We start from the raw sequence: 19,945 nt of genomic DNA on the forward strand, positions 1-19,945 counted from the left end.
TAGTTTAAAATAAATGTTTATGATCCTTAATGAGATAAAGAATTGGCGAGGCACAGTGGCTCAAGCCTACACTGCCAGCACTTTGGAAAGCTGAGGCGGGAGGCTCACTTGAGCCCAGGAGTTTGAGACCAGCCTGGGCAACATAGCAAGCCCCCATCTCGATTTTTAAAATAATAATTGAAAGCCATTAAAAATGATAAAAAGAAACCGAAGAATAAATGGATGTTAAAAGAACTATAAGCTTTCATGAATTATAAATAATTTGAAAAGACAGTATCATCAATTATCCACGGCCAAACTCTAGACAGACATGGGACACTTGTCTGAAACCAAGAATCAATAGACAAGGTTAATTCCTAAACTGGACACACAAACATACATCATCAGTGAACAAGAAAACAACAGATCCAACTCAAATGAAGCATAGTGAAGAGGGGAAAAGAATACAGACTTAACAGCTGATTTGAGCCCAGCATGATCTTACCAAATTTACATCTCTGAACCTCAATTTCATCTTCTCTAAAATGGACATCCATCACCTTTACAAAGTTGTTGAGAGGATTAAAAACCATAGGTAAAACAAAACCTCAGTGATGTCTGGCAAATGGTAGGCTCTCGAAAAATGGCTCCCTCAAGAACCGTACGATTTACAGACAGAATGAAGGTAATTAAGAAAAACAGAATTTGGCCTCTAAACTACAAACAGGTCTATAACCTAGTTTACAATCAAAAGATATTTGTGTTTTCTAATCCCTATATTACTGATACAGACAGGAGACAGGGAAATATTGGGTAGAAGAAGGCGGTTCCCTGGCAAAGGCCCCACTCAAGCCTGAAAACCCATGACCCTAAATGAGAACAAGCATTCCTGTTTTCACGCCTAAAAGTTGCCTTTTGACCCACCACGCCCCCATATCCTGTACCCATATAAACCCCAAGCCCCCAGCTCCATAAAGAGACAAACAGAAGAGCAGAAGAATGGCAGAATGGCGCAGCAGAGAAAGACAGAAGAGAAGGAACATCTGAACACCAAGAGGAGTTTGGCTGAGAACGGTCAGAGAGGAGATGGGCCACTGGATGGCCAAATTCCAGGGGAAGATCATTTTCCCACTCCATCCCCTTTCCAGCTCCTCATCCATCCAACTGACAGCCAACTCCATCACTCAATAAAATCCCCGCATTCACCATCCTCAAGTCTGTATGTGACCTGATTCTTTCTAGATGCTGGACAAGGACCTGAATACAAAGAAGGCTCTGAGCTGTTTAACACTTAAGCCGTCCATGGTTGGCAAAGCAAAAGGGGCATACTGTAACACATGCCTGCTTGGGCTTCGGGAGTTGCAGACTCCCACCCCTGGACACTCCCATGAGAACAGAGCCCAGGGGCACTCGCCCCAGATCCCGCACCTGCCTGCATGCATGCTCCTCCTCCCAAAAGGGGTTTGAGAGCATGGAATAGATGAGCCACAGGCCTGTTGCACGTCCTGTGAGGGGTGTCAGGGAACTCTCCCGTTTAATTAGCTGAATAAATTAAGCAAATTGTCTAAATCTTGGTGCCTACAAGAGAATGTAAGAGATGTCCCTTGAGAAATACTAAAATTCTCAAAGATGCTAAGATCTTCAAATGAAGTTTTGGTAGTGGTCTTGAATTGTTCTTATGTCAGGCACTTAAAATGTTTTCTAAAAACCTCTCTGATATCATACATTTCTCCGTCAAAAGAATTTGTAGAAACCGAACTCTTATTAGGAAAGGCATTTGGCTTACAAGTGACAAAGGATTACTTCTTCCTTGAAAAATCATGTTAACGTTCATAACTTACCGCTCTGCAATTTTTTTAACGTAAAGACACTGGCAATTCAGCCTAAAAAAAATCTCTTCACTATTCATCACTCTTAATAAGATGGCTTCCTTTCCAACTGCCAAAAGGAAAATGGAAAGAAACTCAGGCTTCTCATATTTCAAATAAAATTAAGAGAGAGCTATTTAAGTATGGAAACACCAACAGTTTAGATGGTACCTTCACACCACAAACTAGACTTATCAAAAACCTAAGTAAAAATTCTCATACACAAAAATAAATTTCAACTTTCTTCTCAGCGCCTAGGAATCAAAGCCTTAAACTACTGAATCATGTCTGGAAACGAAAACACAGTAGGATTACAGCTGTGCATGGCCAATTTATCTTCTGAAGTCAAAGCATTTCTCCTGTTACCTTGCAGCAAGTCAACGTGATCTGCATATCAATATATTAAATGGTCACAGTATCTGAAACCTATACCAACCACAAAAGGTGTTATTTTAATTAATAAGTTGGCAACATTATGAGCTTTACAGTTTTATTCTATAATTCTTTTTGAATTATCACAATTTAAAGAAAAATTTTAAAGGCTAAGAACCCAGACTAACAATTAATGCCATTCCAATTCTATTTATGTCACCCTCCAGTAAAATAGCCCTATAAATAGCTTGGCAAAGAGAATAGCAATATACCAATAGTTGGTTTAGAAAAAAGTTAATTTCTACAATTTAGTCTTCTACAATAGGACAAAATTTTATGCTAACGAAATTAAAAAGGGCCAAATCAAACAACACTATATAACAAAAGGGCTATCTGGAATGTGTTACATTATTTGTAATAGCACAGAAACTATAAAAGATAAATTTCATGTAAATGAATTAAGTAGCCTGCATTGCTGATCTTCCAAATGCTTGGGTACTCATATAAGTTTAATATATTGAGCTCATTAAAGATTTACACTTAGTTTCTTGTATTAATGACAAGCAATACATGATGGAAAATATATTTAAAGCTTAGGAACATATGTTGAGCATGTGTGCACATGCAAAGCTTTCAAAGTTGCTTTAAAATGTGAAAATGAATATGGCTCCCCCTGTTATCCTTGATAAATGTCAGCTGTCATGTACTCATGTCCAATACATACTATTTTTCACAAAGCAGAGACCCAGAAAAGGCAATTTTGAACCCACCAGCTGCATGTAATGGTTATACATAAGCAAATTCTATTTGAGGTCAGAAGTTTAAAGGTTTTCAATATCAACTTCTAAATAATGCAGGCTTTATATGTTAAATATTACACAGATTCAAAAGCATACTCCAATTAGAAGTTTTTAGAAACAGACAAAATTGTAAGAAGGCAATTACTCTAAAAGTTTGGCACATGAGATAGGCTTATTTATAAGAGTGATACAAACTGGACTATTTGTACAGCAGTTCACCGTTTATTAGATTATTGAGCTGATATTTAGGCCAATTCTATTTCTTAATTAAGTTACAAGATTAAGTACTACAAAGCTATATTATTACCAATCTAACGATTTTCATGTCTATATCTGAAAGCTTAGCAGAAAGTAAACCGCCATAACCTTTGGTCTTTGCTATGGTTTGAATATAGTTTATCTCCACAAAACTCATGTTGAGGCTTGGTCCCCGATGTCGTGGTATTTGGAAGTGATGCCTTTAACAGGCAATTAAGTCATTAAGATGGATTAATGCCTTTCTCACTCCCTTGAGTTCTTGCTCCCACAGGTTTGGACTAAAGAGTGGGTTGTTATAAAGTGAGACCACCTCTTGTGTTGCTAACTTTGCACATGCCTGCTTCCCCTTCCACTTCTCCACCATGGTGTTATGACATGGCACAAGGCCCTCACCAGAAGCTGATAGATCTCAGACTTCCCAGCTTCCAGAATCGTGTGCTAAATAAACCTTTCTTTTATAAACTACCTAGTTTCTAACCCTAGAACACCGGAACACTAGAACAGAACACCAGAAAACAGACTAAGACATTCTTTGACTTTAATAATAAAACACAACGATCAATATGAATTGTCTTTTGAAAGCATTCCCTGTATAATATGTGACCTATACTTAAAATAAATTACTTTTTACAGTAAGTTGTCATATGAGCAACACTAAATTCAAAATAGAATTTTTGAATTCTTTTTTTTTTTTTTTTTTTGCCGGGGACAGTGCCTCATGCCCATAATCCCAACACTTTGGGAGGCCAAGGAGGGCAGATAGCTTGAGCCCAGGAGTTCGAAACCAGACTGGGCAACATGGCAAAACCCCATCTCTACCAAAAATACAAAACATTAGCTGGGTGTGCTAGTGTACGCCTGTGGTCCCAGCTACTTGGGTGGCTTAGTTGGGAGGACTGAGCTTGGAAGGCGGAGGCTGGAGTGAGCCGAGATCACACCACTGCACTAGAGCCTGGGTGACAGACTGAGACTCCATCTCCCCCAACCCACACCCCCTCCCCCCAAAAAAAAGACATTTAAGCTTTTAAAATTATAAATGCGGCCAGGCGCGGTGGCTCACGCATGAAATCCCACCACTTTTGGAGGCTGAGGCAGGCAGATTGTCTGAGATCAGGAGTTCGAGACCACTCTGGCCAACATGATGAAATCCTGTCTCTACTAAAAATACAAAAAATTAGCTGGGCGTGGTGGTGGGCGCCTGTAGTCCCAGCTACTTGGGAGGCTGAGGCAGGAGAATGGCGTGAACCCGGGAGGCGGAGCTTGCAGTGAGCCAAGATCATGCCATTGCACTCCAGCCTGGGCGACAGAGCGAGACACCGTCTCAAAAAAAAAAAAAAAAAAAAAAAAAAAATATATATATATATATACATACATACACATACACATACATACACACACACACACAAAGGAAGTGAGAGAATTAGCCATCAGATCATCTCAAGTAAAATAATTGGAGCTTTACTACTTGTAAATACTGCACTTAACTAGTCCTAAACAGCAGATCCACCAGGATTATGAATTTTTTGGTGAATTTTTTTTAAACTGTAGTTATAAACTTGAGAGCAAACATTGATTTCTGGAGGCATTGCGCAAGATAGCTATAAATATCTCACAAATGTTTAGTGGACAAATAGGAAAGTGGAGATGGATCTGGGTATGGTCTTTTTAAGAATGCAATCTTTTCAATGTAAACTTTCTTGACACATGAAAAAGATATGCTGCTGGAATTCATATTGACCATATAATTACAGGATGACCTCTATAAAAAGACTGAATAAGGTTTTTTAAAAATTGAAGTGAGTGCAATTAACACGTTATTTTTGAAATCTAACAATGTTTGACATAGGAAACCTTTTGAGATCAGTGTCATGAGGAAAGTAATATTTTTCCATAAAATTTCTTTTTGACATCATAGTGCTCTTAGCAGTTTTGCATACATCAGCTAGATTCTTTAACAGCTTTACTGAGATATAATTCACATATTATATGCTTAAAGTGCACAACTGGCTTTTAGTATATTTCAGAGTTGTGTAACTCTCACTGTAATCAATTTTAGAACATTTTCATTATCCCAAAAAGAACTCAACATCCCTTAGCTGTTATTCCCCCCTGCTCCTATTCCCACCCCCTCAACCCCATATAACCCAATCTTCCACCCATTCACCCCTGCCCTTGACAACCACTTACATATTTTTGTCTTTATGGATTTACCTATTCAGGACATTTAATATAAATGGCATCACACAGTATCTAGTTCTTTGTGACTGGCTTCTTTTACTTAGCATAGTGTTTTCAAATACATCCACATTGTAGCACATATCGGTTCAGTCATGCCTAGCTTAATGACAGGGATACATTATGAGAAATGTGTCTTCATTACATTTCATCATTGTGCAAACATCACAGAGTATCCCTTAACAAACCTAGATAATACAGCCTAAATCTAGGCTATATGGTATAGCCTACAGCTCCTACGCAACAAACCTATACTGCATGTTAATATATTGAATACTGCAGGCCAGTGTAATACAATGGTATTTGTGTATCTAAGCATATCTAAACATAGAAAAGGAACAGTAAAAATACAGTATAATCTTATGGAACCACTGTCATATATGTGGTCCTATTCCTTCATTGACTGAAACATTGTTATATGCTACATGACTGTACTTCATTGCTTTTTATTTCTGGCTAATACTTCACTATACGGATACACCACATTTTATTTATCCACCTATCAGTTGATGGAAATTTAAGTTGTTGCTCTGCTACTATGAATACTGCTGCTATGAATATTTGGGTGTAAGTTGTGTGATTATGTATATTCTTAAATGAGAAATCATGAGCACTAATAATAAAAATAGGTTTCAGCCAGGTGTGGTGGCTCATGCCTGTAATCCCAGCACTTTGGGAGGCCAAGGCAGGAGGATCACTTGAGGTCAGGAGTCTCAAACTGGCCAACATGATGAAACCCTGTCTCTACTAAAAACACAAAAATTAGCCAGGCATGGTGGCGCACACCTGTAATCCCAGCTACTCAGGAGGCTGAGGCAGGAGAACCATGTGAACCCAGAAGGTGGAGGTTGCAGTGAGCACAGATTGTGCCACTGCACCCCAGCCTGGGCGACAGAGCGAGACTCCGTCTCAAAAAAAAAAAAAAAAAAGAATAGACTAAGAAAAACAGAATTAACTGCATAGGACTAAATGAACTAGTGAGAGAAATTTAACCAGTTGTTTCAGACTATGGTTTTTTTTTCTTTTGGTTTTTTTGTTTTTTGTTTTTTGTCTTGAGACACAATCTTACTCTATTTCCCAGGCTGGAGTGCAATGGTGCGATCTCGGCTCACTGCAGCCTGTGCCCCCCGGGTTTCAAGTGATTCTTGTGTCTCAGCCTCCCAAGTAGCTGAGATTACAGGCACCCGCCACCACCCCCAGCTAATTTTTATGTTTTTAGTAGAGAGAGGTTTCATGTTGGTCAGGCTGGTCTTGAACTCCTGACCTCAGGTGATCCACCTGCCTCAGCCTCCCAAAGTGCTGGGATTACAGGTATGAGCCACCATGACCAGCCGTTTCTGTTTTGTTTTGAGGCAAGGGTCTTGGTCTCTTGCCCAGGATGGAGTGTGATGGTGCGATCACGGCTCACTGAGGCATCAGCCTCCCAGCGTCAAGCGATCCTCCTACCTCAGCCTCCCCAGCAGCTGGGACCTGTACAGGCATATGCCACCATGCCCAGTTAATGTTTTTATTTTTTATTTTTGTAAAGACGGGGTCTTACTATATTGCCCAGGCTGGTGTTATTTTTTAATATTTTGTTTTCTGATGGCCATATGAGGAAGCCCTTTTCCTTTCTTCTTCATCTGCCTCTAGCTCACAATTTAATATATTATGCGTTTGTAGGAAAATTTTTAAATGGCATTTGAGTATGGTGGCGCATGCCTGTAGTCCTAGCTACTCAGGAGGCTGAGGCAGGACTGCTTGAGTCCAGGAACTCAAGATTGCAATGAGCCACAATCATACCACTGCATTACAGGTAGGTCAAGAGAGTGAGACCCCACCTCAAAATAAAGTAAAAACTGAGTCTATTTTTTCATGTTAATAACATTATTTGCATAGGCTTAATCAAATTCCGTCAAGACAAAGGTAAATAAAATTTACCAGGATAACTGGACAAATCATTGTACAATCTAGGTCATATACTATGTCTTATAATTAAGAACAATATAATGATATAATGTCATATAATTATAATATAATGGTATGACAAGTCCACCATTATAACAAAGATAGTAGGGCAGGACTCAGTGGCTCACACCTGTAATCCCAGCACCAACACTTTGGGAAACCAATGCAGGAGGATTATTTGAGCCCAGGAGTTCAAGATCAGCCTAGGCAATATAGTGACACCTCACTTCCACAAAAAATTTTAAATAAACATCTTATAAATTAAAAAATTTTAAAAAAAGAAAAAGATTTTACATTATACAAGAAGTCAATGCTTATGGGCCTGGTACCTGTTCTTGGTTTACAGGGACTAGCTTCACAGATGGAAGGTCACTTAGTGGCAGCCAATGACTCAGTAAATTTAGGGAACCTGGACAAGAGATGACTTCATCCAAATTTATAAGTATTCCAGGTGAAATCTGGTGGAAAGGGTATTGTATTTGTTTCCTAGTTTCAGCATAAAAGAACAAATAAAAGAGACTTGAAAAGTTCAAGTCAGCCAGGTGCAGTGGCTCATGCCTATAATCCCAGAACTTCGGGAGGTCAAGGAGGGTGGATCACCTGAGTCAGGAGTTCGAGACCAACCTGGACAACATGGCAAAACCCCGTCACTACTAAAAAAAAAAAAAAAAAATTAGCTGGGCTTAGTAGCGGGCACCTGTAATCCCAGCTACTTGGGAGCCTGGGACAGGAAAATCACTTGAACTGGGGAGGCAGAGGTTGCAGTGAACTGAGAGTGTGCCACCGCACTTCAGCCTGAATGACAGAGTGAGAGTCTATTTCAAAAAAATAAAGTCCCATAATCAGACAACGTATATGGGCATAAGGATGGCACTGAATAGAGGCCAGAAAGAGACTTTGGCAAATATGATCAATTAATCAAGTTAGCAAAGCAAACCAAGAAAAAAGGAACATCTTTTCTACAAAGCCCTGGAACTGGATATCTATAATTTAATCAAAAGTTGGTCCTCTGGCCAGGCACAATGGCTTACACCTATAACTTACTCTGAAGCACTTTGGGAAGCCGAGGCGGGTGGATCACCTGAGGTCAGGAGTTTGAAACCAGCCTGGCCAACATGGTGAAAACCTGTCTCTACTAAAAAAAATACAAAAATTAGATGGGCATGGTGTTGGGCACTTGTAGTCCCAGATACTTGGGAGGCTGAGGCAGGAGAATCTCTTGAACCTGGGAGGCAGAGGTTGCAGTAAGCTGAGATTGCACCACTGTACTCCAGCCTGAGAGACAAGAGCCAAATTCAGTCTTTAAAACAAAAAAAAAAGTTATATTTTATGTACTGTAAATTTTACTACAATTAAAATAAAATGAATGGGAAAGATCTCTTTGGCATGATAGGGCATTATTTCCAGGAGATATCAGTTAAGTAGGAAAAAAAGCAAAGTGCAAAAGAGTATATATAGTACGCTATCTTTTGTATAAAATAATAAATAAAACATACAGATACCATCAAAAAAAAAAGAAACAGGAAGGATAAGACAGAAAACATTTAAGTTGGTTACCTAAGAAAACTGAAGAAAAATGGCATGGAAGGGATACAAAAGCAATGTATGCCTTTTGTATAATTTTGACTTTTGAAAGCATGTTGTTATTCTACATATTACAAAAATAAAAATCAGAAATGGGAGGCAGCATAAGCAAACAAGTAAATAAACTTAATTTTGTTTCAAATGAATACCTTAACTAGTTTATACAGAAAGTAAGGTGGGAAGTAAAAGTGGGGTGGAGGTCGGGCGTGGTGGCTCACTCCTGTAATCCCAGCACCTTGGGAGGCAGAGGCGGGCGGATTGCCTAGCCTCAGGAGTTGGAGACCACCCTGGGCAACGTGGTGAGACCGTCTCTATTAAAGATACACAAATTAGCTGGGCATGGTGGCACACACCTGTAGTTGTAGCTACTCAGGAGGCTGAGGCAGAAGAATCCCTTGAACCCAGAAGGCAGAGGTTGCAGTGAGCCAAGATCGCACCACTGCACTCCAGCCTGAGCAACAGAGCGAGACTGTCTCAAAAAAAAAAAAAAAAAAAAAAAGTAGGGTGGAAAAGGGTATGGAGGGCTAATCCAAGCAATTTAAATTTTAACTGTTTACACTCGGTCTTGGGTAAAATTGGAAGGCAGAGAAGAATTATAGACAAATGCTCCACTCATCTTCAGTTTGTTTATTGCAGTGAAATGAAAAAACCAATTCTGAAATTATTTTAGATGTATTAGAGGATTAGGCAAATGAGTAAATGTACTAAGGTTGAGAGTCAGGATTCCCACATAATAAGAAGGGACATAAAAATAAAAAATGAAGTACGAAGAACCCTGTAGACATGGAATAAAGATGTACATACTGATATAAGCTCATGATTTCTAAAATATGTATATGTATGTTTCAATGAACACATGTGCAGTCGGCCCTCTGTATCATGGATTCTGCATCCACGGATCAAAAATACTCAAAAAATAAATTTAAAAAAACAATACAACAATAAAATACAAATTAAAAAATACAGTTTAACAACAACCTACACAGTATTTACACTGTGTTAGATTCTTATAAGTAATCTAGAGATGAATTAAAGCATACAAGAAATTGAATATGGGTTATATGCAAATATAATTGCTACTTTATAGTTTAAAGAACTTGAGCATCAGCAGATTTTGGTGCACACAATGGGTCTCAGACCCAATCACCCTCAGGTATGAAGGGATGACTGTATGAGTATGTATATGTACATGTACGTGTGTAAGCATGCATATTATTTCCTAGCTCTATCCATTAAAAAGGCCAAGATGAGAAAACAGCCCAGAAGTAGTGAGGACACCTAGCACTCAGAGAGATCTTGGTTTCTAAAACTTTTATTCCCCACAAGGACACAGCGGTCCACTTACAGGAGCTTCACTAGCCAAACTTCCAGGACAATTTGAGCACTAAAATAATTAAGCAGGGTAAGTGAATCATACATAAACCATTCAAAAAATAAGAATTTATGAATCCATCACCAATACATAGGGCTATTGAATATGGAATACAGCCAAAATCTGACAGGTAATGTGAAAGGAATGCTGGAAAGAAAAAAATGACCATTTTGCAATCATCACAATAAAAAGCTGGATCAGACAAGAATCAATGAATGCTAAAACTAGAAGAAACCGTGAAAAGAATCAGAATATCTGCATTGTTTCCCCACAGGCTGCTTAGTGCTTGGCAAAAGAGAGGGCAAAAAAACCATACAGTGGAGAAATCTGGCAACACCTTGGCCAAGGGATCAAAATTTGCATCACAATAAGGGACAGATGGACATCATATGACTCCATCTCAGAGTATCACATTACAGATGCAGTATTCCTGCCAAGAATCCATAATATCTTAATCTAATCACAAGAAAATTTCAGACCAACATAAAATGAAGAACATCTCCATTGAAGAGAGTAAGGGGGCTAGGGAAGGGTTGTGTTCTCAAAAATGCCAATGTCATAAGAGATAAAGACAGGCTGTGAAAATATCCCAGGAAAAAGGAGGCCAAAGAGAAATAATAACTGAATGCAGAACCTGACCCCAGACTGCAGTCTATACAGGAAGCATAGAAAATGCTACAAGAGACTTTCTTAGGTCAACTGACAAAACTGGAACATGGGCGATATATTTCATCGATGTCCATTTATGAAGTTATTAACTGTATCATGGTTATATAAGAGAATGACCCTCTTTGTAGGAATACAACAGAAGTATTAGGGGAAAGAAGCATAACATATGTAACCCACCCTCAAACGGTTAAAAAAAAAACATTGTGTGTGTTTATGTGTGTAGAAAAAGACAAAAGAGAGTAGGACAGCACAAATACAAATAATAAAGCAAGTGGGTAAGTCTGGACAAAGGATATCCAGATGTTCTTTATACTATATTTTTGTAACTTTTGTAAATGTATACTTCTAAATAAAAGGTATTTAAAAAAAAAAAAATTGGCCGAGCACAATGGTTAACACCTGTAATCCCAGCATTTTGGGAGGCCGAGGCGGGTAGATCACCTAAGGTCAGGAGTTCAAGACCAGCCTGGCCAACATGGTGAAACTCCATCTCTACTAAAAATACAAAATTAGCCGGGCATGGTGGCGGGTGCCTGTAATCCCAGCTACTCAGGAGGCTGAGGCAGGAGAATCACTTGAACCTGGAAGTGGAGGCTGCAGTGAAACAAGATCACGACATTGCACTCCAAGCTGGGTAACAAACTCTGTCTCAAAAAAAAAAAAAAAAAAAAAACCTGTAGAGATAGTTCTCTGCCAAGTTCAGAAGAATGGGTATATATCACAATTAACTGAGGGATTTTATAGGGAAATTGCAAGACCTAAGACTGGTAACTTGGATAGATTCTCAGATAAAGTACCATTTGAAATGTCAGAGAAGGGAGTTTGTACTTTTTTTTTCTGTAAGCCAAGGAAAGGTAGCACAAAACTTAGAGCACAACATAAGCTTGGCTAAAAGTATACATTTAGCAAAATCTTCCAGCAAAATTTTAAGTGAGTGGACAAGGAAGCAGTAGAGACAAGGACAAACACCCTCATCAAATTATGGGGTCTTGGCCTCGGAAGCTAAAATTAGGAACGGAAAGTGGAACAAATACGGGACACATGAAAATAGAAAGCCAGATAAAGCCTGCTTACCAAATGTATGAGTGCGGTGGGATTCAAAGACAACTCAGATTTCAAACCTAGCTAACCAAGAGAATGATGGGATTACTAAAAGAAATTTAGCTAAGCAAAGCATGACTGCTTTCTCAGCAACCAGACAGCTTTTTCTATTCTCATTTTTCCTATTCTGATATAATATTAAAAGTTAAGAAAAGGGGCCAGGCGCAGTGGCTCATGCCTATAATCCCAGCACTTTAGGCCAAGGCAGGCACATCACTTGAGGCCAGGAGCTTCAGCCTGGCCAACATGGTTGAAATCCCATCTCTACCAAAAATACAAAACTTAGCTGGATGTGGCGGTGCACGCCTGTAATCCCAGCTACTTGGGAGGCTGAGGCATGCGAATTGCTTGAATCCAGGAGGCAGAAGCTGCAGTAAGCCGAGATCACACCACTGCACTCCAGCCTGGGTGACAGAGGGAGACTCTGAAGTTAAGGGGTTAGATGAAATGTTATTTGCCAGCACAAGCAATCTGGGGAAATTTGTCTTCACAAGGTGAAATAGCAAATGTAAGTTAGGCTAATTCAGATGTTTGACTAAATGCCATTAAAATATTCACACATAAGGAGGGGGAATTTCTTCTCTTCCCCCAAAGTTATGTTTGTATATGTATGTATATACATATATACGAATACCATAACCCCTTGTACAACACATTTGAACTGCACTTGTTCTGTTACATGCAGATTTTTCTCTATTTTTGCCATGCCTAAGACAGTAGGACCAACATTTCCTCTTCTTTCTCCTTCTCCTCCTCAAGCCTACTTAACCTCACAAGAAGAATGAAGACCTTTATGATGATCCACTTAATGAATAATATATATATTTTCTCTTCCTTCTGACTTTTTTTTTTCAAGATGAAGTCTTGCTCTGTTGCCCAGGCTGGAGTGCAGTGGCATGATCTCAGCTCACTACAACCTCCACCTCCAAGGTTCAAATGATTCTCCTGCCTCAGCTTTTCGAGTAGCTGGGATTACAGGTACACGCCACCACGCCTGGCTAATTTTTGTATTTTTAGTAGAGACGGAGTTTCACCATGTTGGCCAGGCTGGTCTCAAACTCCTAACCTCAGGTGATCCACACGTCTTGGCCTCCCAAAGTGCTGGGATTACAGGCATGCGCCACTGTGTCCAGCCATGACTTTCCTTTTTAATTATTTATTTATTTACTTATTTTCTAGAGGCAAGGTTTCATACTGTTGCCCATGCTGAAGTGTAGTGGTGCAATCATAGTTCACTGCAGCTTCAAACTCCTGAGATCAAGCAATCTCCCACCTCAGCCTCCCAAGCAGCTAGGACTACAAGCGCACACCACCTTGCTGGCTAATTTTTTGTGTGTTTTGTAGAACTGGGGATGTTACTATGTTGTTTAGGCTGGTCTCCAACTCCTGGCCTCAAGTGATCCTCCCACCTCCAATCCCCAAAGTGCTGGGATCATAGCTGTGAGCATATGAGTGAGCCACCATGTCCAGCCTCCTTAATTTTCTCCTTTTTTCTACTTCTTTTTTTTCTTTTTGGAGATAGGGTTTCATTCTGTTGCCCAGGCTAGAGTGCAGTGGCACAATCACAGCTCAGGCACAGCCTCATCCTCATGGGCACAGGCAATCCTCCCACCTCAGTGTCTCTAGTGCTAGGGATTAAGGCACAGGCCACTATGTCTGGCTAGTTTTTGCATTTTCGGTAGAGATGGGGTTTCGCTCTGTTGCCCAGACTGTTCTCAAACTCCTGGACTCAGGTGATCTAACCACCTCAGCCTCTCAAAGTGCTAGGATTATAAACATGAGTCACTGCACTTGGCCATAATTTTCTTAGTAACATTTTCTTTTCTGTAGCTTACTTTATTGTAAGAATACAGGATATAATATATGTAACATACAAAATATGTGTTAATCAGCTGTTTATATTAACAGTAAGGCTTCTAGGCAAGAGGAGGCTATTAGTAGTTAAGTTTGGGGGAAGTCAAAAGTTCTGCACATTTTTTACTGAACAAGGGGTCAGTGTCCCCAGTCCTCAGTTGTTCAACGGCCAACTGTATATATACACACGTATTCACTCAAGTTCTCTAAGCGCATTCATTTAATAATCATTAAAGAGAAAAACATGAAGCATAAATAGTTTTAATCAAATCACAAATTAAAGAGGAGGGTAGTATCTTCAGAAGGTTGAAGACAAAAAATTACAAAGGATCAAATCAAAGTAAAGCTGAATTACCTGGCTAACCAGTCAAAGGATATTCAAGCAGTTTATTTTTATTGGTCTCTGAGTCCACCATCCAGCAGGTATTTTGATCCTGAGGACAAAAAAAAGAGGAGGGATTGAATTTTATTGTCTTTTCTTCATTTAAGCATTATGATTAGTCATCCACAAATTAAGTCTTCTGGCCAGGCATGATGGCTCACACCTGTAATCCCAGCACTTTGGGAGGCAAGGCGGGCAGATCACTTGAGGTCAGGGGTTCAACGCTGGCCTGACCAACATGGCAAAACCCTAACTCTACTAAAAATACAGAAATTAGCTGGGCGACGTGGCATCCGCCTGTAATCCCAACTACTCAGGAGGCTGAAGCAGGAGAATCACTTGAATCTGGGAGGCAGAGGTTGCAGTGACCCGAGACTATGCCACTGCACTCCAGCCAGGGTGACAGACCGAGACTCTCTCTCAAAAAAATTAAGTCTTCCCATTTTTCCCTTCCCTGGATATATGAAACAAAACAAAAGCTATCAAGTACAACACCTCTTCCTAGGAATCTGAGTAGATGTCTTATTGTACCATATAATCACTACTTCTGTTTGAAAAGTCAAGCATAGGGCCAGGCGCAGTGGCTCATGCCTATAATATCCCAGAACTTTGAAAGGCTGAGGTGGGAGGACCGCTTAGGCCAGGAGTTCAAGATCAGCCTGAGCAACATAGCAAGACACCATCTCCACACACAAAAAAATAAAAATTAAAAAACAAAAGTCAGGGCCAGGCGCAGTGGCTCATGCCTCTAATCCCAGCACTTTGGGAGGCTGAGGTGGGTGGATCACATGAGGTCAGGAGTTTGAGACCAGCCTGGTCAACATGGTGAAACCCCATATCTACTAAAAATACAAAAAATTAGTTTGGCGTGATGGCATGCGCCTGTAGTCCACCTACTCGGGAGGCTGAGGAAGGAGAATCGCCTGAACCAAGGAAGCGGAGGTTGCAGTGACCCAAGACCATGCCACTGTGCTCTAGCCTGGGCAACAAAAGCAAAACTCCATCTCAAAAATAAATAAATTAATTAATTAAAATAAAAGTCAGGCATGGCATATATAATATATACTCTGTCACAGTTTGTAAAAATGGATAATGCAAAATGGAGGTGGTAGAGACCAGTTCTGAATCTTGAAAAGTGATCAAAACAGATGGGTACTCTGAACTTGTGGGGGTATTCATTTGTCCAAAATGAGTGCTCAACACAGAATAAGGACAACATTAATACCCTGGCAGAAGCAAATGCTTAAATGCCCTAGTCCAAAAATTATCAGATGAGGGAGGGATGGATAAAGCAAACAAGCAAAGGCCAGAGGAAAGGCTCAGATGTTTTCTTGCCTTCTATAAAAGGATGCATTTTGACCACCAAAACAAAATATTGGCAAGGAAATGAGAGACCGTTCTTCAAAATAATCTGCAATAAAACACATGAACCATATAAACAGCAGGCTTTTGCACTTGAAGAAATGGTGTGCAGGTTTTGCTGCAATAAATAAGTGAGCCAGTAAGAACACTCACTTTACCTTATGAATTTACAAATTTAACAATAAAGCAAAAATATGATTGCCACTAATTCCAATGGTATCGAACCAAGATAACAACCATAATTATGCCCTAAAGTTAATAGCTTTCATGCTGGAATTGGTAGATCTGTTGGTATGGGGGAAAGGAAAAATGATATATTCACAAGTTACAAGTAACAAACATATTATAGCCATGGCCATTCCACGTAGTGTAGTCTGCAGACAGTGTATGGGGAAAGCCAACCACAATCTAGCTGCATTGTGGAAAGGTCTGTTGTGCTTCTGAAACTAAAATTAGAGGGGAGAAAATCAGTGAGCAGGGAATGGGAGGCACATTACATGTGGCTCACAAAGGAAAAAGAAAACTCTAGGTAGTGCTGAGTGACTATCCCTTATGCAAAATGCTTGGAAGCGTAAGTGTCTCGGATTTTTTTTTTTTTTTTTTCAGATTTTTTAAATATTTGCATATGCACACTGAGATATCTAGGGGAAGAAACCCAAGTCCAAACATAAAATTCATTTATGTTACTTATACACACAGCCTGAAGGTAATTTTATATAATATTTTTAATAATTTTGTGCAAAGCTGTAGCTTTTTTCTTTTTGAGACAGGATCTCACTCTGTGCCCAGACTGGCTGGAGTGTGGTGGTACGGTCATGGCTCACCTCAGCCTCGACCTCCGAGGCTCAAACAATACTCCCACATCAACTACCCAAGGAGCTGGGACTACAGGCACACACCATCATACCCAGCTAATTTTTATATTTTTTGTAGAGACAGGGTTTCATCATGTTGCCCAGGCTGGCCTTGAACTCCTGAGCTCAAGTGATCTGTCTGCCTCGGGCTCCCAAAGTGTTGGGATTACAGGTGTGAGCCACCGTACTGGAACAAATGTGATGTTTTTTAACTTGAATTTTTATGCTATCCAATTTAATTCGTGTAAGATGCAGGGAGAAAAGGTAGGCAGAACTTCTGTAAAGAACCTCTAAGATCTTCTGGCCCTGTTTTAAATCAGGTTTCACTTCTAAAATGGTTCTCTTATGTTTTTTCCTTTATTAGGAAAGAGGAAGGAGGGTCACGGGGTGGGGTTAGCATCTAAGGAACAAAGAGGTGGGATAAGGAAAGGATTTTTGGGGGGGATGGGGGTGGGGGATAGAGTTTCACTCTGTTGCACAGGCTGGAGTGCAGTGGCATGACCTTGGCTCACTGCAACCTCTGCCTCCCGGGTTAAAGCGATTCTCCTGCCTCAGCCTCCCGAATAGCTGAGATTACAGGTGCATGCCAACATGCCCAGCTAATTTTTGTAGAGACAGGGTTTCGCTACGTTGGCCAGGCTGGTATCGAACTCCTGACCTCAAGAAATCTGCCCACCTCGGCCTCCCAAAGTGCTGGGATTACAGGCATGAGCCACCGTGCCCAGCCAGGAAAGGAATTTGAGTCAGAAAGTATCTAGTAGCATAATGGACCTAGGAAACAATTACTGCTGCCTAGTGTAGAAGGTGGTGAGAGGGCCTAGATTAATACTCCAGTGTTATAGTGCTAGTTTTCGTACTTCTCAAAGGAATGTTGACCCCGCCAATCTGCACCCTTGGACCCAAATGTTAACTGCTGGACCCCCAGGTGGAAGATCATGTAAAGTCAGTATGCCCAGATAAACAAAGAATGCAACCATGGGTGGAATCTAAATGATCAAACTGAGGAACAATGAATGAATAAGAGCAGACACCACATGGCAAGACAGAAAATGCAACCAAATCAAGCCTTGACATCACCCCACAGCAGGATCCACTCAGATCACACCTCATTACTCTCCAAATATAAAACCTGCACCCAAACTCTAGCTCAGAGAGGCAGATTTGAGCCCAACTCCTGTCTCCTTACAAGCAGCGTTGCAATAAACTTTTCTTCCTACAAAAACTTGGTGCTTAGTGTTCAGCTTTCCATTGCATACACAGCAAAATAGACCCAGTTCAGTTCGGTAACACAAAGACAAGCCAGGTACAAAATTCTCCCCTCCGAGGAAGTGTATAATTAAACCAGAGAGATTCGCAAATAGTCACAGAACAATGATTGGCTTGCCTACCAGGAACCTGGAAAGGAGTACTACTATATACCAGGATCCTGTAAGTATAGAACTGTTAGTAAATTTGCTGGTGAGTTAAACTTGTCTGGAAAAAAGATTCTGCAAAGGCAACAATCCTAGCAGATTTCTTAGGACAGCATTTTTTTTTCTTTATCAAAAACAAGATTATCCCTTTTCACAATTCAGATTTTAGTCAAGCACACACACAAAAACCAAATCATACTGACATAAAACTAAATGTGACAAGTTCCAGAAACATTAGACATCTGAGAAGGTAACAGGGACATTAAATTTTCTAGTAGAATTAATGGTTTACTGATGACATCTACATTACCAAAACCTGCATCACCAGGCCAGGCACGGCAGCGCACACCTGTAATGCCAGCTACTCAGGAGGCTGAGGCAGGAGGACTGCTTGAGCTCAGGAGTCTGAGTTCATCTTGGACAACATGACCCGTTTTTTAGGTTCTTGTTTTATTTTAAACCTTCATCACCAGAGACCTAAAAGGACGTGAGGGGAAATCATCAAATTAAGCCTTGTTAATAGCTAGTCTGAGAAGATGTGCCTCAAAGCCAGAACAAAGAATAAAATTGTGGAGAGGAGTTGATACACAGGAAAATCCAAACTATATAATATATAATGCTTGGAAACACCAACAGGGCAAAAAGCAGCCACTGAATATTATAAACATGTTTTTCTTTTACTGTTGAACATGAAAAGGGACAAGGATTCTACAATTAATCATATTAAACCCATTGTTCTTTCCAAGCTCCCACTGGCATTGCTCCCAGGATCTCCTTCCTCACTTCCCTAAAATCATAGAAAAGGGGAGCCACTGCATTTGGGAAAAGCTAGCTGTTGCTCAATAATCTTCAAAGTACTACAGAGTAGACTGGGTCACCAAATGAATTTCAGGTTAAAGGTTGCAAAATATTAGTGTTAAATTTAACGTCAAAATCCAACACTTTTGCAGTTGGGATTATTTATCAAGTGATAAATATATTTGATCAAAACTCTAACCATAGGTTTCACTTGCAACAATCAACTACAGCTAATCTATAGCTATAATGAAAGGAGAAGACCAAATGCAAGTTGAAAATCATATGAACATTTCAAGTTATATAAAATGGGGCTGGGTGCAGTGGCTCATGCCTGTAATCCTAGCACTTTGGGAGGCCAAGGTGGGCAGATCACCTGAGGTCAGGAGTTCGAGACCAGCCTGGCCAACATGGCTAAACCCCATCTCTACTAAAAATACAAAAAGTAGCTGGGTGTGGTGGCAGGCACCTGTAGTTCCAGCTACTCAGGAGGCTGAGGCAGGAGAATCACTCGAACCCCGTAGGCAGAGGTTGCAGTGAGCTGAGATCGCACCACCGCACTCCAGCCTGGGCAACAGAGCAAGACTCTGTCTTAAAAAATAATAATAATAAAGTTATATAAAACAGTACCACTTTTTTTGAGCTATATAAACTCAGTTTAAGAATTTTTTTTTCCCATTACTTAGTCCATTATTGTATGTTCAATTAAGTAAAAACGTATTTGCTTCCCAGGAGAACATTGGTAAGACATTTATTACTACTTTTTTTTTTTTTTTTTTTTTTTTTTGAGATGGAGTCTTGCTCTGTCGCCCAAGCTGGAGCGCAGTGGCTGACCTCGGCTCACTGCAAGCTCCGCCTCCCAGGTTCACGCCATTCTCCTGTCTTAGCCTGGGACTACAGGCACTCGCCACCACGCCCTGCTAAATTTTTTTTGTATTTTTAGTAGAGACGAGGTTTCACCGTGTTAGCCAGGATGGTCTCGATCTCCTGACCTTGTGATCCGCCCATCTCAGCCTCCCAAAGTGCTGGGATTACAGGCGTGAGCCACCGTGCCCGGCCTACAATCTTTTTTAAATGCTATAATCTTCTTGATAAGGGAGT

General features: G+C 40.3%; 1 protein-coding gene across 49 annotated transcripts in view; it reads right to left on the bottom strand.

Annotated features, from left to right (window-relative positions):
• Window positions 1-19,945, bottom strand: part of NCOA3 (nuclear receptor coactivator 3) — a 232,890-nt gene that overhangs the window by 51,225 nt on the left and 161,720 nt on the right. For 18 of the 49 annotated variants that reach the window (XM_063633321.1, XM_055266248.2, XM_055266247.2 and 15 more), the window contains one exon: window positions 14,395-14,473. The gene's annotated coding sequence lies outside the window, so the exon portion shown is untranslated. Of the gene's footprint in view, window positions 1-1,820; window positions 1,918-14,394; window positions 14,474-18,359; window positions 18,527-19,945 lie in introns of all 49 variants that reach the window. The other 31 variants (XM_063633315.1, XM_063633329.1, XM_063633345.1 and 28 more) reach the window with 5 other exon arrangements.

Source organism: Symphalangus syndactylus, chromosome 24, assembly GCF_028878055.3.
Source record: "Symphalangus syndactylus isolate Jambi chromosome 24, NHGRI_mSymSyn1-v2.1_pri, whole genome shotgun sequence".
Lineage (NCBI taxonomy): Eukaryota > Metazoa > Chordata > Mammalia > Primates > Hylobatidae > Symphalangus > Symphalangus syndactylus.